The following is a 19874-nucleotide window of genomic DNA, read 5'->3' as shown; positions in this document are numbered from 1 at the left end:
TTATCAGTAGCTTTGTGGATGAAATTTCACCAAATTGATCTGCGGTGTGGATTTAAAGGGAACCTATCAACGGTTTTTTGTTCTGTAGCCTGAGTGTAGCATGAAATAGGGGCAGAGAGCCTGATTCCAGCGATGTGTCACTTACAGGGTTGTATGTTGTTGTTTCAATAAAATCAGCAGAAAATTATCGTTAAAGGTCTAGTTGCCTCATGCCATGTAGTCCTCCTGCACTCTGTAACTTAGCCCCCGCACTGACTGGCAGCTTTCTGTCTATGCACAGTGTACACCAATCAGTGGTGTGGGCGGGGTTATACAGAGCTCAGAATTCAGAAAACTAGTAGAACAGGGATTTTATCAAAATTATACCAAGCAGCCCAGTAGGCGATACATCGCTGGAATCAGGGTCTCTGCCACTATATCATGCTGCTCTCAGATTACATAGCAAAAAAACAAAAGTCCGATTCCCTTTAAAATCAGCAGCATGTCAAAGCTTGGAACTGAAAGAAAGCAAGTAATGCTGTAAACCCTGCTGGTCTGTGGATGTGGCCCTGGACTATGATATAAGCTGTGAGATAAGCAGCGGAATGCATGGATGAAGTAAGCCATATAAGTCACTGCATCTTCATATGATAATTCTTGATTAGTAATGCAATATAATCATTGTCATTTAGAAGACATGTCGGTGTAATGAAATGGAGATATTTCCCGCATTTCCCCCTTGAAGAACAAGTGTTATGATATGTAATGTGAATTGTGCTATGAGTTAATGATGGGTGTAGTCTGACCGTAGGGAGAGCAAGAGTTAATGGTTGGGACTAACGAAGAGTGTGAGGGGCTAAGCTGAAGGGAGAAAGACAGTTTCCTATCAGATCAGCAGAAAGGGCCCAGTGTTAGTAGAGAAAAGACCTAAGGTCTAATATGAGCAGTGCCACATGACGTGGGTGTCCCTAACGAGAGAGGAGACAGAGACACAAGATAGTGAGATCCTGAACAGAGAAGTAGAAGAGAAGTGACTGAAGGAAAAGGATGATCAATTAGAGATGGGTCCTGGGTCAGGGAGACTAGCAGTATGGCCTACAGTTTATAACTCACAAAAGTAGCGGGCCCAAACGGGAAAGAGTATGTAATACGAGGAGAGTGCCCCGGGTGGGAGTTCCAGAGACAAAAGAGATAAGTACCTGCTATAATGGCAATATAGTTCCCTAGAGGAGAAGAAGACGCGGAACACAGAACTCTTACAAACTGGACTGTAGTACTGAGCTGGGCTGTTTTAAATTAGAGAGGAATGTTGAAAATAAAGGATAAGCGAGTAGAGAGGAAAGAAGTGAAACTGTGTGAAGATGCTCCGTATTCGTTCATCAAGTTGTATACCCGCTATCTACTGTACATAATCCATACCAAGTTATCGTTCAGTAAAAAGTCTATTTTTGACTGGTGGCCTCCCTCATTGTACAGTCAAACATCTGGTCCACGGCAACCCAAGTCATCGGTTACATGCGGCCTACAAGGGCGTAGCGCCCCCACAGCACAAGTCCACACACCCAGCCAGGACCCCACCTTCATTTAATATGCTGGGGCAGCTACTGACTCGTCCTCCCTGAGCGGTGAGGTTACTCGGAGCCGGGTCAGTGTAGGTGTTGCGAGGATGCAGTCGTGGCCTTGACCCGTTCCGTGCCCAGGGCTGTCACATTAAAAAAATGGGCTTTTGGATGAGTGGTTGTTCGAGTACGCCACCTGTGGTTTCTGGTGAAGGCCACCAGCGTTGCAACAGTCCTCTGAGGCTGATGTTCTGGCAGCTTGGTTGGTACTACTCCCCACAGGCGGAGTAGGCCTCAGGGCAGTGTTTTACGGACTGTGTGGAGGTATGGTGGGTGCAGTGCTGCGTGGGAATAAACAAGCGGAGGCAGTGAATGAAGTCATCTGGGTCTTTACTCACTTCAGATGAACTTTCAGCCGCAAAGCTTCTCTCCGCTACACACGGCGTACTGCGGCCACCAGGAAGGGGGTTCAGCACTTCCCAGGTAGATCAGGAGCACCTGTCGAGACCCTGCTGGTGTGTTCCTCTCCTTAGTAAGTTCTCCCACAGAATCTTCTCCTGACTGTGTGTGGAATGAACGTGGTGTAAGGCCGGGTCCTACTGGGTAAACGCAGTTTGAGAGATACAGGTGGCGACTCCGCTCCGTCCGTATCCCCCTGGGATCCACTAAGCCTCCGGGCTTTTCTGACTGAGACGTGAAGTGACAAAGTCAGATATCGGGGGCCGGTTACCCCTTTTGCAGCAGGAATCCCTCTGGCTAGGCCAGAGTGAAGAATACAGGTGGCGACTCCGCTCCGTCCATATCCCCCTGGGATCCTTTTGCCTGTGGAGCCTATCTCCTCTGCTCCCCTCCAAGGCCTTCTTAGAACAAGACCCTGACCGGGCAGAGACACTTGTTAACTCTGACCCGCTCCTCATCTCAAGGCCAGAGAGTGAGGGCCGTGAATCTTCAGCCAGCTACAGACTCTTGCTGGACCCTGACAGAAGACCCACAATCAAAGGACCTTGAACTAAAGATGGCCATATATTATATATGATTCAATAAGTGCTTCCTGTAAGTGTTTCCTCCACCCTCACCCACTACTTGGTTCCCCCCTATCTTTGGTTCCCCCCCCATCTCCTCTATCCCGGGCCAGGGCAGCACCCTGGTGCATTTAGACCCCCTACAGGACAGGAGTGGTGTAGTGTTGAGTGTAAAGTGGGGTCTTGAGTGATGCTCCATCCTTACCTGGGTGAGGAGATACCACACCTCTATCTGAGGTGCAGTACCCCTGTGGCGACTGAACCCTCAGGGGCGCCACACTACCACCCTGCGTCATGTTACATCCATATCTAGGAACCTGTCTGCTACGTTGAGAATGTGTTTTCGGGGTACTTTAACAAGTTTCAGTCTTCACTAAATACCATTAAAATGTTTATGGCTGCATTGTGAAGAGACATAGGCGGCTGTTATCTCTACTTCCTTGGCCGACTTGTCAGTAGTACAATCCTGCAGCAATTTCATGAGTGTAGTAAGATGGCATTAATAGGACATAAGGGTCTCCAGTCTGAGTAGATTTGTTTCCATACTTAGAATCATAGAATGGTAGAGTTGGAAGGAACCTCCTGGGTCATCTGGTCCAACCCCCCTACTTCAAGCAGGTAAACCACCCATAGCAACACATATACAAATATAAAGAATGTGCTGTTTATTACACCATCCACGCACTGCAGGAATTGTGATTTCCTTTGAGATAAGAAGTGAAAGGACTATACAGCGAGCTTGTGAAGTATTCATTAGCTATCAGTATATAGTTAGAATTACAGGATATTTGATCTACAAGTTACGATGCCAGGCATTAGGGATCTATGCACAGTATAACATGATGTAGCACAACACAACAAAACACCATTTTTTCCCAGCAGGTAAAACTTTTTTTATTTTTAACCAAAGGCTCACAAAGGGTTGAAAAATAAAAAGAGGCCTTTAATGTTATGCATAACTATAAAGCCCCTATAAATAAATAATCAATATATAAATGAGGCATTGCTCACCTTAACACCCCCTGCTCCTCTTGTTCCAAAGTTGTCAGTCTCCCACCAGCTTATATAGTGTATTCTTCCGACTATAAGATGCACTTTTTTCCTCAAAAAGTGGGGGGTGCATCTAATAGTTCGAACATATGTTTAGCTGTGGCCGTGGGTGGTGGGGGTGCTAGGGGGGAGCGGCAGAGGAGGATGAGTGGGGCACAGGAGGCAGCAGAAGCCTGCTGCAACCTACACTGTGCCTGCTACTAAAGAAAATGAATATTCACTGCTCCCCACACCCGTGGGCATGGGAACAGTGAATATTCATTTTCCTTAATAGCCGGCACACTGTGCCTACAGCGCGGCTCCTGGTAAGTATGGCATCCTTCATCCCTGTATGTATGGCCCCCCTTATCCCTCATCCCGGTATGCATGGCCCCCCTCATCCCTCTTCCTGATATGTATGGCACCCTTCATTCCCGTATGTATGGTGCCATACATATCAGGAAGAGGGATGAAGGTGTCATACATACCAGGATGGGTGTGAGGGAGGACCATAAATACCAGGATGAAGGATGCCATACATACCAGGAATAGGGATGAGGGGGACCATGTATACCAGGATGGTGGATTGGGGTGCCATGCATATCAGGATGGGGATGAGGGCCACGTATAACAGGAAGGAGGGGGCCATATATACCAGGATGGGGAATATTAACAGAATTGGGGGACATTACCCCTATAACAGTGTCAGCAGCAGACCCCCTCCACCTTAACAGGGCATCATGACCACATTTTTTGCCTAAATTTTTTTTTCTATTTTCCTCCTCTAAAACCTAGGTGCGTCTTATCGTCCGGTGCGTCTTTTAGTCCGAAAAGTACAGTACTTCATACTGCAAGGATAATGGAAGGACTGCTGCAGCCAATCACTGGCTGACCGCTGTGGCCAATGATTGGCTCTGCAATCATTTTCCCTGTGTCAAGAAGAAGACCTGGAGAGTGTTTGGAATGGTAGCAAGGGAATGGGTTTTTAAGGCAATTTCAGCCTTTAACCCCTCTAATGTTTATTCGAATGGTTTTACTTTCATAGAAGTGGTCATTAAAATTAATTAAATAATGGGTTTCCCCATCAGGCCCCTAAGGCTACGGTCACACGTTCAGTATTTGGTCAGTATTTTACCTCAGTATCTGTAAGCCAAAACCAGGTGAGGAACAATCAGAGGAAAAGTATAATAGAAAAGCATCACCACTTCTGTATTTATCATCCACTCCTGGTTTCGGCTTACAAATACTGATGTAAAATACTGACCAAATACTGAATGTGTGAACGTGTCCTTAAAGCAGTAATACACCTTTACTGCAGTGTCACATTAGACATTCAGGACTCTAACGTAGTATTGCAACAACCCTCCAGGAGCTACAATTATGGCCATACACCTGCTGTATGCTCCAAATCACACATCTAACTTGATTCTTTTTTAGATAAACTGTATGACTTTTCCCTTTTACTCCACTGACTTAGGCTAACAGATGACTGTAAATTTTCTCATCTGAGAAAATCGGGTCAATTATGCTAATCACACTCCGATCTGAGTTTGATCAGAGTGTGATCTGATTCTCTTGGATGAGGAGAAGATGGAAAAAAATGTCTCCATAATCTCCATTGGTCTCAGCTGAGAACGGCAACTTATCTCCTATTCAACTGAATAGTAGCTGAGCTGCTACACAGTGAACAGCATGGTGCTTACATCTGGCCTGCACCAGCTGATTGTTGGGGGCGCCATTAATCTGATATTGATGACCTACCCTAGGCATTGTTCATCAATATCACAAAGCCATTCACTTTAACTACTTCTAGAATGTCTTCTAACTTCTGGCAGGTCGGTGTATGACACTTCCGAATGTCCTAGGTGGGTCTGCACCTGCAGGAGAGGAGAGCTACTGTCAGAAATAGCCGAGCCATTTATGCCTTTCTGATCGTCTATTGAGCACCATATTTACAGATCAGGAGGCGACATGACTCCCCACGTGATCGCTGGGTGCCAGGAAGAGGACCGAGGAATCACGAGGCTGTATTCCTGCTGACACCCAGTTATAGGAGAAATTGGCAATAATAAAAATCTGTTAAAATGCCCCAAAAGGTGGGTCGTGTGCAATGAAAAAATAAATTCATAAATAATTCACAAAATAAAAATATGATACCACTAGACCAAACCGCATTGTAACTTTGTCCCCTGCAGCAAAAAATCAATATATATCCCGTATACAGAAATGAGAACACACTTAAAATGAAATTAAACAATAAAAAGGTGAAGAAAAATCATATTTACCCCATTCTTTACAATTTCTGCTACAATATGAATATATGGAAAAAGACAACAACTATTTACCATCTAAACAAGTTTATCGCACTATAAACTACAGAATGGGGAATAATGGATCCGTCCTACTATGGTTTAACATGCGTTTAGAAGGAGGTCACTGACAAGGAAGAGTTAATTTGGGAACAGGAAAGTTCAGTTTCAGGAGGTGGAAAAAAAATGACAAAATAGCATCTTAAGTATTCATTTGATGTGAGTCACAGTTCTTACTCCGGAAGATCAGAGGGAAAAGCGGAGCTTCTCCAGCAGAAAATAATAAGGCTGTGTGCCCACGTAGCATTTTTCAAGCGTTTTTGATGCGGAATTTCCGCAGCGTAAACGCTTGAAAAACGCTTGGTAACACGCACCCCATGGTCCCCAATGGGATTCCGCAAGTTCTATGCACATGCTGCGGATTTTTCCGCAGCGTTTATGCTGCGTTCAAAAATCCGCAGCATGTCATTTAATTTTGCGTTTCCGCAAGCAGAATTGCCTTTGTTCAATGCATAAAAAACGCAAGGCAATTCCGCATGTGGAAAACGCGTGATAAACGCGCGAAAAACGCGCGATAAACGCGTGCGGAATTCCGCATGCGTTTTCCCGGGAGAGGACTTGCATTTATGCAGCAGAAATTTTCTGCTTCATAAATGCAACGTGGGCACATAGCCTAATAGTGAGAATAGAAGATAGAGGGTGGGCACTGGGGGGCTGCCACATGATGACCTGATCACCAGCACTGAGGGGGTAAAGAGCTTGTACAGTCACACAGAGCAGTGACATGGGAAGGATGCGGGATAGGACACCTAGGCTGCTCTCTGCTGCCCCGGCACCCGGCGGGTTGGGGGTCTCAGGACAAGTAGCAGCTACTGGCCCGGAGAATGGCGCACTGTAGAATGAAAGGTCTCACCTCGCTGAGGCCGGCCTCTGTACCTGCGCCCCCTGTACGTGTCCTCGCCGACGGCTCTGCACCTTCTCTGCCAACTCTGCTGCACTTTTAAATCTCAGAGTGCGGCGCATGCGTAGTGCCAAGCAGGGAGGGTACACTACAGAGACCTGTGTGGGAGGAGGTGACACAGGATCGTGACAGTCACTCGGGGCTGTCACTTGTCATAGGCAGAGCAGTCCTCCGTGGTCCTGGGGAAGCAGAGACCACCTCATCCTCCTCATCACAGCACAATATGGAGATCTGAGCAGTAAAGTGATCTTCTCTGTGTCCAGAGAGGCTGCCAGGCTCTGCCTATAGCTTACAAGTAAACTGCCAAAATGGCAATCCCTTGCCCAGAGGAACTTTCCAGTGATGCCTTCAGTATAATGGCCAGCAAAGTGAGGAACTTATTTTTAACCCCATCAGGACCTGGCCATTTTACAGTGTTGCGCTTCCATCCCACCAAACCCATCCTTCACTTTTTTCTTTTTCTGAATGAAGGATTTTTTCCCCGATTTAAATAGCACTATTCATTTTACAATACATAATGCTGAAAGATGTCAAGTGCAATGTTGAAAAAAATGCAACTCCTCCACTTGTTTTTGGGGCTTTCTTTTTACAGGGTTCATTGTGCGGTAAAAATGACCTGGTAATCTAGTTCTCCAGGTCAGTCCGATTGTGCCCATACCAAACATAGTTTTTTAATGTTAGTGGTTTAAAAAAAAAATTCATAACATTTAAAAAAATTGTGATTGTGCCACCATTTTCTGTGAGCCATCACTTTTTTGCTTTTTTCATCAATGGAGCAGTGAGACAGCGTGTTTTTTTGCATGCCGAGAGAAAATTGTTATAATTTTTATTGCTAACATATTGGGGTACATACAAAAGTTTTCATCGCTGTTTATTGCATTTTTTGGGAGACGCTGTGGTTGACACCTTTTACCATTTGGGTGTACTAATTTCATGTTTTTATAGAACGGACTTTTACAGATGCAGCGATACGGAATATGTTTTTTCATTGTTCACTTTTTGAATTGGAAAAAGGTCATTTAAACTTATATATCTTTTTTATGTTAATATTCTTTAAAAAATATATATTTTTTTCTTTTTGGAGTATGACCACATGTTGCATTTTTGTCAAATTTTTTCTGCCCGTTTTTTTCCACAAAAAACTTAGCATTTTACTGTCTCATCAAACTAAATGAGATTGCAGAATTAAAGCAGCTTCAAATCTGTGGTATGTCAATTCTGTAAGTGTTTTTCTAGCATTTTTCACCTATTCTAATGAATGGGAGAAAAAATGCGTAAAAAACACACGTTTTATGCAGAAATGTCTGTAACAAATACTTTACATGTGCATTTATCCTTAACCCCCTTGTGGTATTGCAGTAAATAGTGAATTTACTGATTAACATTAGGTCTTTAGCCAGCTGCTTATGACCCGTCAGCACCCCATGATTGCGTCTCGGGAAAGAGGAGTGTTGGATGCTGGTGTATGCTCACATTGGTAATCCAACCATTTAAAAGTCAATGTCAGTGATTGACAGCAGCATCTAAATAGTCAAGCAGCGATTAGAGCTGGCTCCGGTTGCTGCTGTTAGAGGCTAATGCCGACATATAACACAGCCAGCACTTGCCCGATATGGAGCAGGCTCAGATCTTGAAACCGCAATGTGAAGAGAGAAAAAAGAATATGCAATATATAGGGACCTCTAAAAAAAATAGCACATTTTATTGATACAGAACTACAGGCAATGAACATAGTAAAAACATTTAAAAAGTATTTATGCTGATTGATGGATCAGTGTGACCTAAGCTTTGTTATGATTTTTTGGTCAGTATTTTTAGGCCTTGGGCTTTTTAAATGTTTTTATTATGTTCTTTGCCTGTAGTTATGTACCAATAAAATTTGTTTTTATTTTTCTAGAGGTCCCTGCATATTGCATATTCTTATTTCTCTCTTCATATTGATGCTTTCAATATATGCATTAGCTTGATCTTTACGATATTGGTGGTACCCGCCTTTACATTATTTATTAATCCGCTAAATACACGCGCACCCTGACAATGATGTAGTATTACGTTAGGGTGCACAAAGTGGTTAAAACACATCAGTAAGGGTGTACAAAAAATATAACAGCTATTCTCACCTCAGACTCATCCCCTACCACATCATCCAAATGGTTCCCAGTCGCCCAACAGTCTACTCCTTCTGATAGCCATGACGTCCCAACACGGGCATGTAAACCATAATTCACCACAACTTTACATTTCTGTTGAATTTTACTTAAAATCTTAAATGAAATTGCTTCAGAATTGGCAGCCATATTATAAATTACTAGCCAAGTCTCCTATAATGTCCATGAGGCTTGTGGAAAAAAGGGAAAATCTCCCCAAATAGCAGGCAAAACTCCCAGATGCTACACATGTTCACCTCTCTTCCTATTCCTGTGCTTCACCCATTACACTGATGGAGCCAGAAGCGATGTCCAACAGTAAGTAGTGTCAGGGCGTTAGTTTGGGGTCCACTTACAAGGGACAGGAAGGTGGTTTGTGATCTGGTGTCAAATGTTCTATATTGGAGGAAAGCCATATATAAATGGGTAGGACATACAACCCAAAACCTGTGTATGTCATGCCTCTTAGAATCTGACGTACACTGTATTTAAAAAGTCTACACACCGCTGTTAAAATGCCGGGTTTTTTGTCGTATGAACAAATCATATCAAGAAAAATAATTTCAGAACTTTTTCCATCTTAAATTTCAGCTATAAATAGGCACACCCTTAAACTAATACTTTGTTGAAGTACCCTTTGAATATATGACAGCATTCAATCATTTTGGGTAGGAATCTATCAGCATGGGATCTCTAGAATTGGCAATCTTTGCCCACTGCAGTAGCTCCAAATCTGTCAGATTGTGAGGGCATCTCCTGTGTACAGCGCCCCCTTCTGGGCTCTGAATGGGCCATTCCAAAAGTCTGATCATCTTCTGATGAAGCCATTCTTTTCTTGATTTTGAGGTATGCTTAGGGTGATTGTTTTGCTGAAAAATAATATTCATTTTAACCTTTTTTAGCAGAGGCATGAAGGTTTAGTTGCAAAATTGACTGATAATTGTAACTGTTCATAATTCCCTCTACCTTGACTAGAGCTTTAGTTCCATCTGCTGAAAAACAGCACCAAAGCATAATGCTGCCTCCACAATGCTTCACTGTGGGCATGGTGTTCTTTTGATGATGCGCAGTAATGGCTTTGAACCAAACATACCTTTTAGAATTATGGCCAAAAAGTTCAACATTGATCTCATCAGACCATAACACTTTTTCAAGCAAGCTTTTGGCAGACTTGATATAGGTTTTGGCATTACATAGCTGGGCTGGTGTGTTTTTCTTTGTAAGAAAAGGCTTCTGTCCTGCCACCCTACTACACAGGCCAAACTTATGAAGAATTCGAGAGATTGTTGTCTCATGCAGTGCACAACCAGTACTTACTAGCAGGGTCGGACTGGGGTGCCTAGGGCCCACCAGGGGAACTGACTCTAGGGGCCCACACTACAGCCCACCATAAACGGTTTTATTACTTGTTATGTTTTTCTATAATGTACTATAGTTACATGATTGGCTGCGCTGTGAAGCACTGAGTGGCAGGACTTTGTTCAAACAGTCATTCCGTACTGCCAGAGTCCCTTTAATGGTAACTTGTCACCTGGAAAAACGCTATTTATCTGCAGATATAGGGGTAATCTGCAGGTAAATAGGGTTTAAAGCCTGGTTAGACAGCTTAATGGAAAAGCGTTGGCTACACGGAGAAAATTACGTTTCATTCTCCCTGCCGCCACTCGCTTCCTGTTATTGGGTCGGTGCAAGGAGGGAGACATTACAGTCACCGCGAACTACAAAGTGAGGGTGCTGCAATAACGTCCGGCACCTTTATTGTGTCACTTCCATGGAGCCCAACCTCAGGCTGAGCTTCATTGAATGACTAACATGGCAGCAGCACCTGGCAACTAGTGCTGAGCGAGCGTGGTCGGATAAGGTGTGATCCCAGCATGCTCGGGTGTTATCCAGGTATCTTGTAGTGCTCTGCTAATATGCTCGAGTCCCCAGGGTAGCATGTTTTGCGGCGGTAGGCAGACGCAACACATGCAGGAATTGCCTGTTTGTTAGGTAATCCCTGCATGTGTTGCTTCTGTCTACCGCCGCAAAACATGTTACCGCAGGGACTCGAGCATATTAGCAGAGCACTACAAGATACCTGGATAACACCTGAGCATGCTGAAATAACACCTTGTCCGACCACACTCACTCAGCACTACTGGCAACCCATCAGCAACCTGCAACTGCGTCACAGGGGGCTGAAGGGAACAGGTGACTGCATGCACCAGCCATCGTGCTATCTAAATGCCGCTGTCAGTGATTGACAAGGGCACTTAAATACTCAAAACAGCAGCAATCAAGGCGAGCTCTGATCACTGCTGTTACAGGCAGACGCCGGCTATGTAACACAGCCGACATCTGCCTGGTATGGAGCAGGCTCAGCTCCTGAACCCGCTTCATACAAGCACATCCCAATGGTGACAGTTATGACAAGGTTAGCAAATTTCACTTGTCTGTTCCTAAATGTGGAAAGACAAATGGAATTCCCTAACACATGTGAGCAAGTCCTAATAGATTTAGTAAAGGTGCCCCAAGCATATGAATGTTATTACACACCACAATGGACTCTTACATACACGCATCTTACAAAAATGCATATTATTCCAGATACGTAAACACATACAAACACGCAGACGCGCACAAACACATCAGTACATGAATACATCATCTGAACCACCATCATTTGTAATGTCAGGTCAGCCCCATATATCTTTGTATCACATAAACCTACAACTCCCAGTATGTAATTAACAATAGAGATACTGGGAGTTGTTATCGGTCATCATCAGACTGCGGACCATACAGGAACCACAGTACTGATGAGACGCAGGCAGGATCACAAATGAACATTTACATCCAGGTATCTTACCTGAGACGTCATCTCTGATTAGAGTCGTTCTCTTTCTTTTCTTCCTCTTGTCCAGACTCCATGATGACTTTTCTCATCCACAGCTCGTCTCTGCAGACTTCCATCTTCTCCGGTCTTCTGCAGCACATCCCGACACGATGCCCTTAAAGATACAGTGTCATTATAATGCTCCCGAATAAAAATATCTACACTGAGCCCCTGAATAAACCTAACTCTTACAATGCTCCCTGCACAAAATATGACATACACTCTACCCCTCTTATGGTACCTGCTATCCACACTGTCCTCTCCTTACCATACTGGGCCCCCTCTTCACACTGTCCTCTCACACTGTGTCCCCCCTATACTGCCCAGTGTATATACTGTGCCCCTTCATCACACTCCCCCTCCTCAGCATACTGTTCCCTCCTTTCTGTGCCCTCACACTGTTCCCCCCATACTGCCGCATCACTATACCTTCCCCTACACTACCTAGTCTTATACATCTCTTCCCCATTCTGTTCCCGCACCCATTCCCACCCCTCCCCTAGTTCACCATACTGTTTCTTCACACATCTCCCCATTCTGTCTCCTAAAATTTCTCTCCCATCTCTCTCCAAATATAATAAATCTTCGGAAGAGCACACAGACATGCAGAAGCAAGGCTTACACACACGAAAACAAGCGCACACAGACACCTACTAAGGGCTCTTTCACACGTCAGTACGTGCGGTGACCGTTTCCACACGTACCAGAGACACTGACACACGTAGACCCATTCACATGAATGCGTATGTGCACATGTCAGTATGTTTCCACTTTCCACAGACCATGTGGTGTCCGTGGGCAAAACACGCTGACATGTCTGTTTTTTACCTGCTGTCCAGACCGCAAAATGTCCCGCACACTGATGACAGTTAGCACCCGGTGCTTGGTAAGAGCGCTGAGCGCTGCCCTCATCATAGATCCCTGCAGGCGCTGCGATCAGTACCAGCAGGGTCAATGATGAGAGTAATAGTCTATACAAGCTGTGTCCAACTGTAAAAAGAATAAAATAAAAAAAACCTTATACTAACCTCTACTAAGTGTCACCCGCTGTAATCCGTGCGAGCGCTCACGCCGAGGAGAATGTCTCCTGCAGCGAGTGGGCTCCGGAGTTGCGCTCAACAAGCGGTGCCCTGTCATTCACTAAGCGCAGTTCTGGAGCAAGCTCGCTGCAGGAGTCATTCTCCTCGGCGAGAGCGCTCGCACGGATTACAGCAGGTGACACTTAGGAGAGGTGAGTATAAGGATTTTTTTATTTTATTCTTATTTTTACAGTTGGACACGGACACGGTGGGAGTAGACTACTACTCTCATCATTGACCCCGCTGCTGCTGATCACAGCGCCTGCAGGGATCTATGATGAGGGCAGCGCTCAGCACCCGGCTCTTGGGAACAGCGCTAACTGTATATTGATTCCCAAGCGCCAGTATGTGTCACTTGGATGACACACAGGTGGACACGGATATCTCCAGTCCCGTAAATATCAGGACATGTGAAAGAGCCCTAATATACACACACAGATACACATACTCACAGAAATGGGGACACATACACATACAGGCAAGCACACACAGAAATGCACAGACACACTCAGACAATCACACACACAAAAATACAGACACGCAGGGAAGCACGCACACACACGTGTGAAGACACATAAACACACAGGCATACACAATGTAAACACACAGGCATATACACACACAGGCATATACACACACACACAGGAATATACACACACACACAGGCATATACACACAGGCATATATACACACACACATACCTGCACGCACAGGCATATACACACACACACATACCTGCACGCACAGGCATATACACACGCACGCACAGGCATATACACACACAGGCATATACACACACAGGCATATACACGCACACACAGGCATATATACACACACACACACAGGCATATATACACACACACACAGGCATATACACACACAGGCATATATACACACACAGGCATATATACACACACACAGGCATATAAACACACACACAGGCATATAAACACACACACAGGCATATAAACACACACTGTACACACACACTGTACACACACACTGGCACACACAGGCATATACACACACAGGCATATACACACACAGGCATATACACACACACAGGCATATACACACACACTGTACACACACAGGCATATGCACACACTGTACACACAGGCATATACACACAGGCATATACACACACTGTACACACACAGGCATATACACACACTGTACACACACAGGCATATACACACACATGCAGGCATATACACACAGGCATATGCACACACTGTACACACAGGCATATTCACACAGGCATATACACACACTGTACACACACAGGCATATACACACAGGCATATACACACAGGCATATACACACACTGTACACACACAGGCATATGTAGCACCCCGAGGGCTCGGCTGCTACAGGGGTATTGCACCTCGAACCAGAGGTGTGGTATTCCACTCCCGGGTAAGGATGGAGTGTGGACTAGAACTCAGTTAGCTGCATGCACCACATACATCCCATTTCCGGGGGACAGATCAACGGTACTCCCACCAGATAGATGTGCAGGTACGACAGCGTCTGTCCCTGGCTGGAGTGGGAGGGGGGGGGGAATATCCCAGTGGTGCAGGAGCAGAGAGGGGAGGGACTCTGGGCATAGGAAGGAGCCCATTGGTGGCTAGTCACCTGGGCTCGGGTGTCAGAGGGAGTATAAAAGGTGGGCACCATCTTAGGAGTTGAGTTCAGTCAGACAGAAGAAGAGGAGAAGAGTAGTGACAGGGAGCAGCAGCCCTGTCTGGGTGCTGCTCCTGAAGGGAGCAAGAGAGAGAAAGACAAGAGGAAAGGAACAAGGAACAAGGAAGGAATGGAACCTGGAGAAAGGCCCAGAGACATGAAGGAAGAGGGAACCCGAACACGCTAGGAGTCAGCGGGTGAAGGGTTGGCAGATCAGGGTACCGGATCCCGAACTGGTGGAGGCCACTTATCCTCAGCCAGGAACCGGAGGTCGTGGCCACGTCTTGGCGCGACCACTCACTACACTCACCACGAAGGCACGCCACATAGGGTCAGGGAAACCGGAGATAGGTTTCGCCACCAGAAGGCCCGAGGAAGCTGGACATGGGTGGGTCCCTAGTGGGGACGGCCAGAGAAAGGAACGGAGAAAGGAGTTCAAGGTCACACTCTGGAACTGCCTGGGGGTTGGTCGAGCCCCGTACCTGGTGGACGCAGCACGGCTCGGGTCGTCATCACCTGCAGGACTGACGTTAATAACAACTGTGAGTAAAGCATTGAAAACTGCAATCAGTCTCTGTGTTCCATCGCACTACCAGCACTAAAGGTACCGGGACGCCCTTTCTATCACTCCCTTCACCCGCACCAGCTGCCCTGAGGCCATACCTCTCCCGTTGGGGGTTATACCACCATTGCTGCACACATACCACCGGCCTCAGCGGACTGTTCTGCAGCGGCGGCCTTGCGACCGCAAATCAACGGGTGGCGTAGTCGACACTTAAACAACATCTACAAAGACTGCCACACACTTAGTTTGACCACCCTGGGCACGGACCGGGTCCCCGCCACTCGGAGACTACTACCCCCATCGGATCCGGCTCCGGGTATTCCCCCGCGCACACGTGCGCCGCACTACAGCACTGGCCCAGGGGGTGCGTCACATATACACAGGCATATACACACAGGCATATACACACAGGCATATACACACACTGTACACACACAGGCATATACACACAGGCATATACACACACAGGCATATACACACACTGTACACACGTAGGCATATACACACACATGCAGGCATATACACACACAGTACACACACACACACATGCAGGCAGCATATACATAAAAATCCATACAAACGCACAAATATTACAGTACCTTGGCTTGTCTCCAGCCCATACAGTGTACAGACACGCTTCTAATGTGGGAGACTGCAGTGCAGGGCGCGCTGTGACGTCACTTTTAGCAGACGTGTGGCCCTGTCTGCTGAGTGTGACGCTGCAGTGCAGCCCCTGCTCTCCTGCTCCCAGGACCCTCCCGCTACTGTCCTGGGCATCGCGTCGGTGAAAGTGTGTGCTCGCGCCCTTAAAGGGTCCACGACCACTTTACTTTTTTTTTTTTTTTAATTCAACTGTTCCCTCTGCAAGGGGCCCGGGGCCCACCGGGAAGTTTCCCGGCGCCCCGCCAGGCCAGACCGAGCCTGCTTACTAGAAATTCCTGCAGCTACTTCAATATTGCTGTAGGCCTCTTGGCAGCCTCCAGGACTAATTTTTTCTTATCTTTCATAACATTTTGAGGGATGTCCAATTTTAAATAATGTCATTGTTGCGCCAAATTTAAGCCACTTCTTGATGAACGTCTTCACAGTAGTTCATCCTATATCTAATGCCTTGTATATTTTTTTGCACCCTTCTCTTGACTGATAATTTTCTTCCATGAGATCCTTTTGCTGTATTGTAAGCTGTTTTCAGGCCATGGCTTTTGCTGTAAAATGCAACCAAGAAAATGTAGGGGCATACAAATCGCATACGTGCGGTCACATGACTGCCGGCGCTGGCACGGGAGAATCATCACAGCGCGCAGTGGGCGCGATATGAGGATTCACAAGTCTGCAGTCACATAAAGTAACTGGAGACTTGCAGTTTTAGTTTTGCACAAATTTTGGGTGACACTGAAGTTAGAAAAAAATTCTGAAATGATTCTTCTTGGTATGATTTTTTTAACATGATAAAAACTTTGCATTTTAGCAGTGGTGTGTAGACTTTTCATATCCACTGTATGTCCATCTTCACAAGTTGGATGGGCATGTAACAGAAAAGCCTTTCTATATTGTAAAAGCTGAGCTCTCATTGTCCAATGACTTCCATTTGTCTAGTCCATGGTTTATACTCTTGTGCCACTACACAAAGTTTCACACTTCCTAGTAATTGGGTTATACTCCCGAGGTATGAACAGGACATTCCAGACAGTCTAACGCTTTCTAAAATTAAATGACAAGTGATTAATATGATAACTTGAATGCTCCCTTTGAATAGCAACTTAATTATGTCATAATATGTCACTAAGAAATATTTTATAGAAATATTTAGGACATGGAGAGTGATAGTCAGCTCCGTCCTAGAGTTATGACATGTCCTGAGGAGATAGCAGGCACAACTATTGATACAGGTTATTCAGGAACTGAGGCATGTCTGACTGTAACCAGTTCTAACTCGTGACAGAGAGCGACTACCAAATACATGTATTCTGCGTAAGACAATGTGTACGTTGCAAACCTTTTTATGAGCACCTTTTGCCATCAAATTGGAAATCCAAAAATAAATGAAAATAATGATGAGTAAAAAGAATGCATATATACAGTACAGACCAAAAGTTTGGACACACCTTCTCATTTAAAGATTTTTCTGTATTTTCATGACTATGAAAATTGTACATTCTCACTGAAGGCATCAAAACTATGAATTAACACATGTGGAATTATATACTTAACAAAAAAGTGTGAAACAACTGAAAATATGTCTTATATTCTAGGTTCTTCAAAGTAGCCACCTTTTGCTTTGATGACTGCTTTGCACACTCTTGGCATTCTCTTGATGAGCTTCAAGAGGTAGTTACCGGAAATGGTCTTCCAACAATCTTGAAGGAGTTCCCAGAGATGCTTAGCACTTGTTGGCCCTTTTGCCTGCACTCTGCGGTCCAGCTCACCCCAAACCATCTCGATTGGGTTCAGGTCTGGTGACTGTGGAGGCCAGGTCATCTGGCATAGCACCCCATTACTCTCCTTCTTGGTCAAATAGCCCTTACACAGCCTGGAGGTGTGTTTGGGGTCATTGTCCTGTTGAAAAATAAATGATGGTCCAACTAAACGTAAACCGGATGGAATAGCATTCCGCTGCAAGATGCTGTGGTAGCCATGCTGGTTCAGTATGCCTTCAATTTTGAATAAATCCCCAACAGTGTCACCAGCAAAGCACCCCCACACCATCACACCTCCTCCTCCATGCTTCACGGTGGGAACCAGGCATGTAGAGTCCATCTGTTCACCTTTTCTGCGTCGCAGAAAGACACGGTGGTTGGAACCAAAGATCTCAAATTTGGACTCATCAGACCAAAGCACAGATTTCCACTGGTCTAATGTCCATTCCTTGTGTTCTTTAGCCCAAACAAGTCTCTTCTGCTTGTTGCCTGTCCTTAGCAGTGGTTTCCTAGCAGCTATTTTACCATGAAGTCCTGCTGCACAAAGTATCCTCTTAACAGTTGTTGAAGAGATGTGTCTGCTGCTAGAACTCTGTGTGGCATTGACCTGGTCTCTAATCTGAGCTGCTGTTAACCTGTGATTTCTGAGGCTGGTGACTCGGAAAAAGCAGAGGTGACTTTTGGTCTTCCTTTTCTGGGGCCGTCCTCATGTGAGCCAGTTTCTTTGTAGCGCTTGATGTTTTTTGCAACTGCACTTGGGGACACTTTCAAAGTTTGCCAAATTTTTCGGACTGACTGACCTTCATTTCTTAAAGTAATGATGGCCACTCGTTTTTCTTTACTTAGCTGCTTTTTTCTTGTCATAATACAAATTCTAACAGTCTATTCAGTAGGACTATCAGCTGTGTATCCACCAGACTTCTGCACAACACAACTGATGGTCCCCACTTATAAGGCAAGAAATCACACTTATTAAACCTGACAGGGCACATCTGTGAAGTGAAAACCATTTCCGGCGACTACCTCTTGAAGCTCATTAAGAGAATGCCAAGAGTGTGCAAAGCAGTCATCAAAGCAAAAGGTGGCTACTTTGAAGAACCTAGAATATAAGACATATTTTCAGTTGTTTCACACTTTTTTGTTAAGTATATAATTCCACATAGTTTTGATGCCTTCAATGTGAATGTACAATTTTCATAGTCATGAAAATACAGAAAAATCTTTAAATGAGGTGTGTCCAAACTTTTGGTCTGTACTGTACATCAGATACCTACATCATGACATTAGCAGAATTTGATTTGATTTTTATTATGGACACTGGCCAAAATATATATTTTTAATACCTGCCCATGAATTTTCAGAGATTGGCAACCATACTACTTACTACGCCAGAGAAATTCTATTGTTCACATACTATAATTTAGTGAAAATCTCACCTCATTAAAGGGAACCAGTCACATTGTACCTGCAGTCTGATCTGTGGACAGCTTGGTATAGAGAAGGAGAAGCTGAACAGAATGATACATAGGTTTGTAGGAAAAGACTCAGGACAAGGGGATGTGCACACGTTTAGTATTTGCAGCAGATTTGGCAGGAAAAACGCTGTGTAAAATATGCATGTTTTTGTGTGAGTTTTTTGGTTTTTTAGTTGAGTTTTTTCCCTTTCATTTCAATGGGTCAAAAACACTGGAAAAACACTGAAAGTATTGCTGATTTGAAAAAAAAACACTTTGAGAATTTGGTGAGTTATTTATGTTGCAGATTTTCCACAGCATTTCTGCATTAGCTAAATTAAGTTACTTGTGTTTTTTATATGCGTTTTTGCCTCAGAGGTTATTTTCTCTTTGTGATATGTCATGCTTTAGATAATATTGTTCATTTTCCACATCTAATGCAATTTTATAGGGAATATCCGCATATAAAACTCAGCGAATTTGCAAGACACTATGATATTTCAAGAATAATACGTGCAGGAAATATACAACGTGTGAACAAGCCCTATAAAAAGGGCAGTGGGCATGAGATTTCTATAAATTCCATACACTTTGCTTAAACTGTAAGATAGCACATTTTTGGCATATAGAAAATATGTAGTGTCAAAAACATTCCAAAAACTCATCGTGGGAACTTAACTTGAAGTTTCAATTCTGCAAGGAAAGAGTAAGCAGCATGTGCATGAGATTTCAGAACTTTCATTCACTTTAATGACACAGTAAAACACTGCATTTTTTCCAATGCAAAA

General features: G+C 44.6%; 1 protein-coding gene across 5 annotated transcripts in view; it reads right to left on the bottom strand.

Annotated features, from left to right (window-relative positions):
* SLC45A3 (solute carrier family 45 member 3) overlaps positions 1–6952 on the bottom strand; it is a 79697-nt gene extending 72745 nt beyond the window's left edge. The window contains exons 1-2 of one of the 5 annotated variants that reach the window (XM_073666957.1): positions 6812–6917; positions 5351–5466 (exon numbers count right to left, since the gene is read on the bottom strand). The gene's annotated coding sequence lies outside the window, so the exon portion shown is untranslated. Of the gene's footprint in view, positions 1–5350; positions 5467–6811 lie in introns of all 5 variants that reach the window. The other 4 variants (XM_073666954.1, XM_073666955.1, XM_073666958.1 and 1 more) reach the window with 4 other exon arrangements.
* Between the last annotated feature and the right edge of the window lie 12922 nt (positions 6953–19874).

This window comes from Phyllobates terribilis, unplaced genomic scaffold (genome assembly GCF_046119375.1).
Source record: "Phyllobates terribilis strain yellow unplaced genomic scaffold, ASM4611937v1 Scaffold_2__4_contigs__length_985480577, whole genome shotgun sequence".
Classification (NCBI taxonomy): Eukaryota; Metazoa; Chordata; class Amphibia; order Anura; family Dendrobatidae; genus Phyllobates; species Phyllobates terribilis.
The sequence above is the reverse complement of the archived record's forward strand: the minus strand, read 5'-3'. Positions and strand labels throughout refer to the sequence as shown.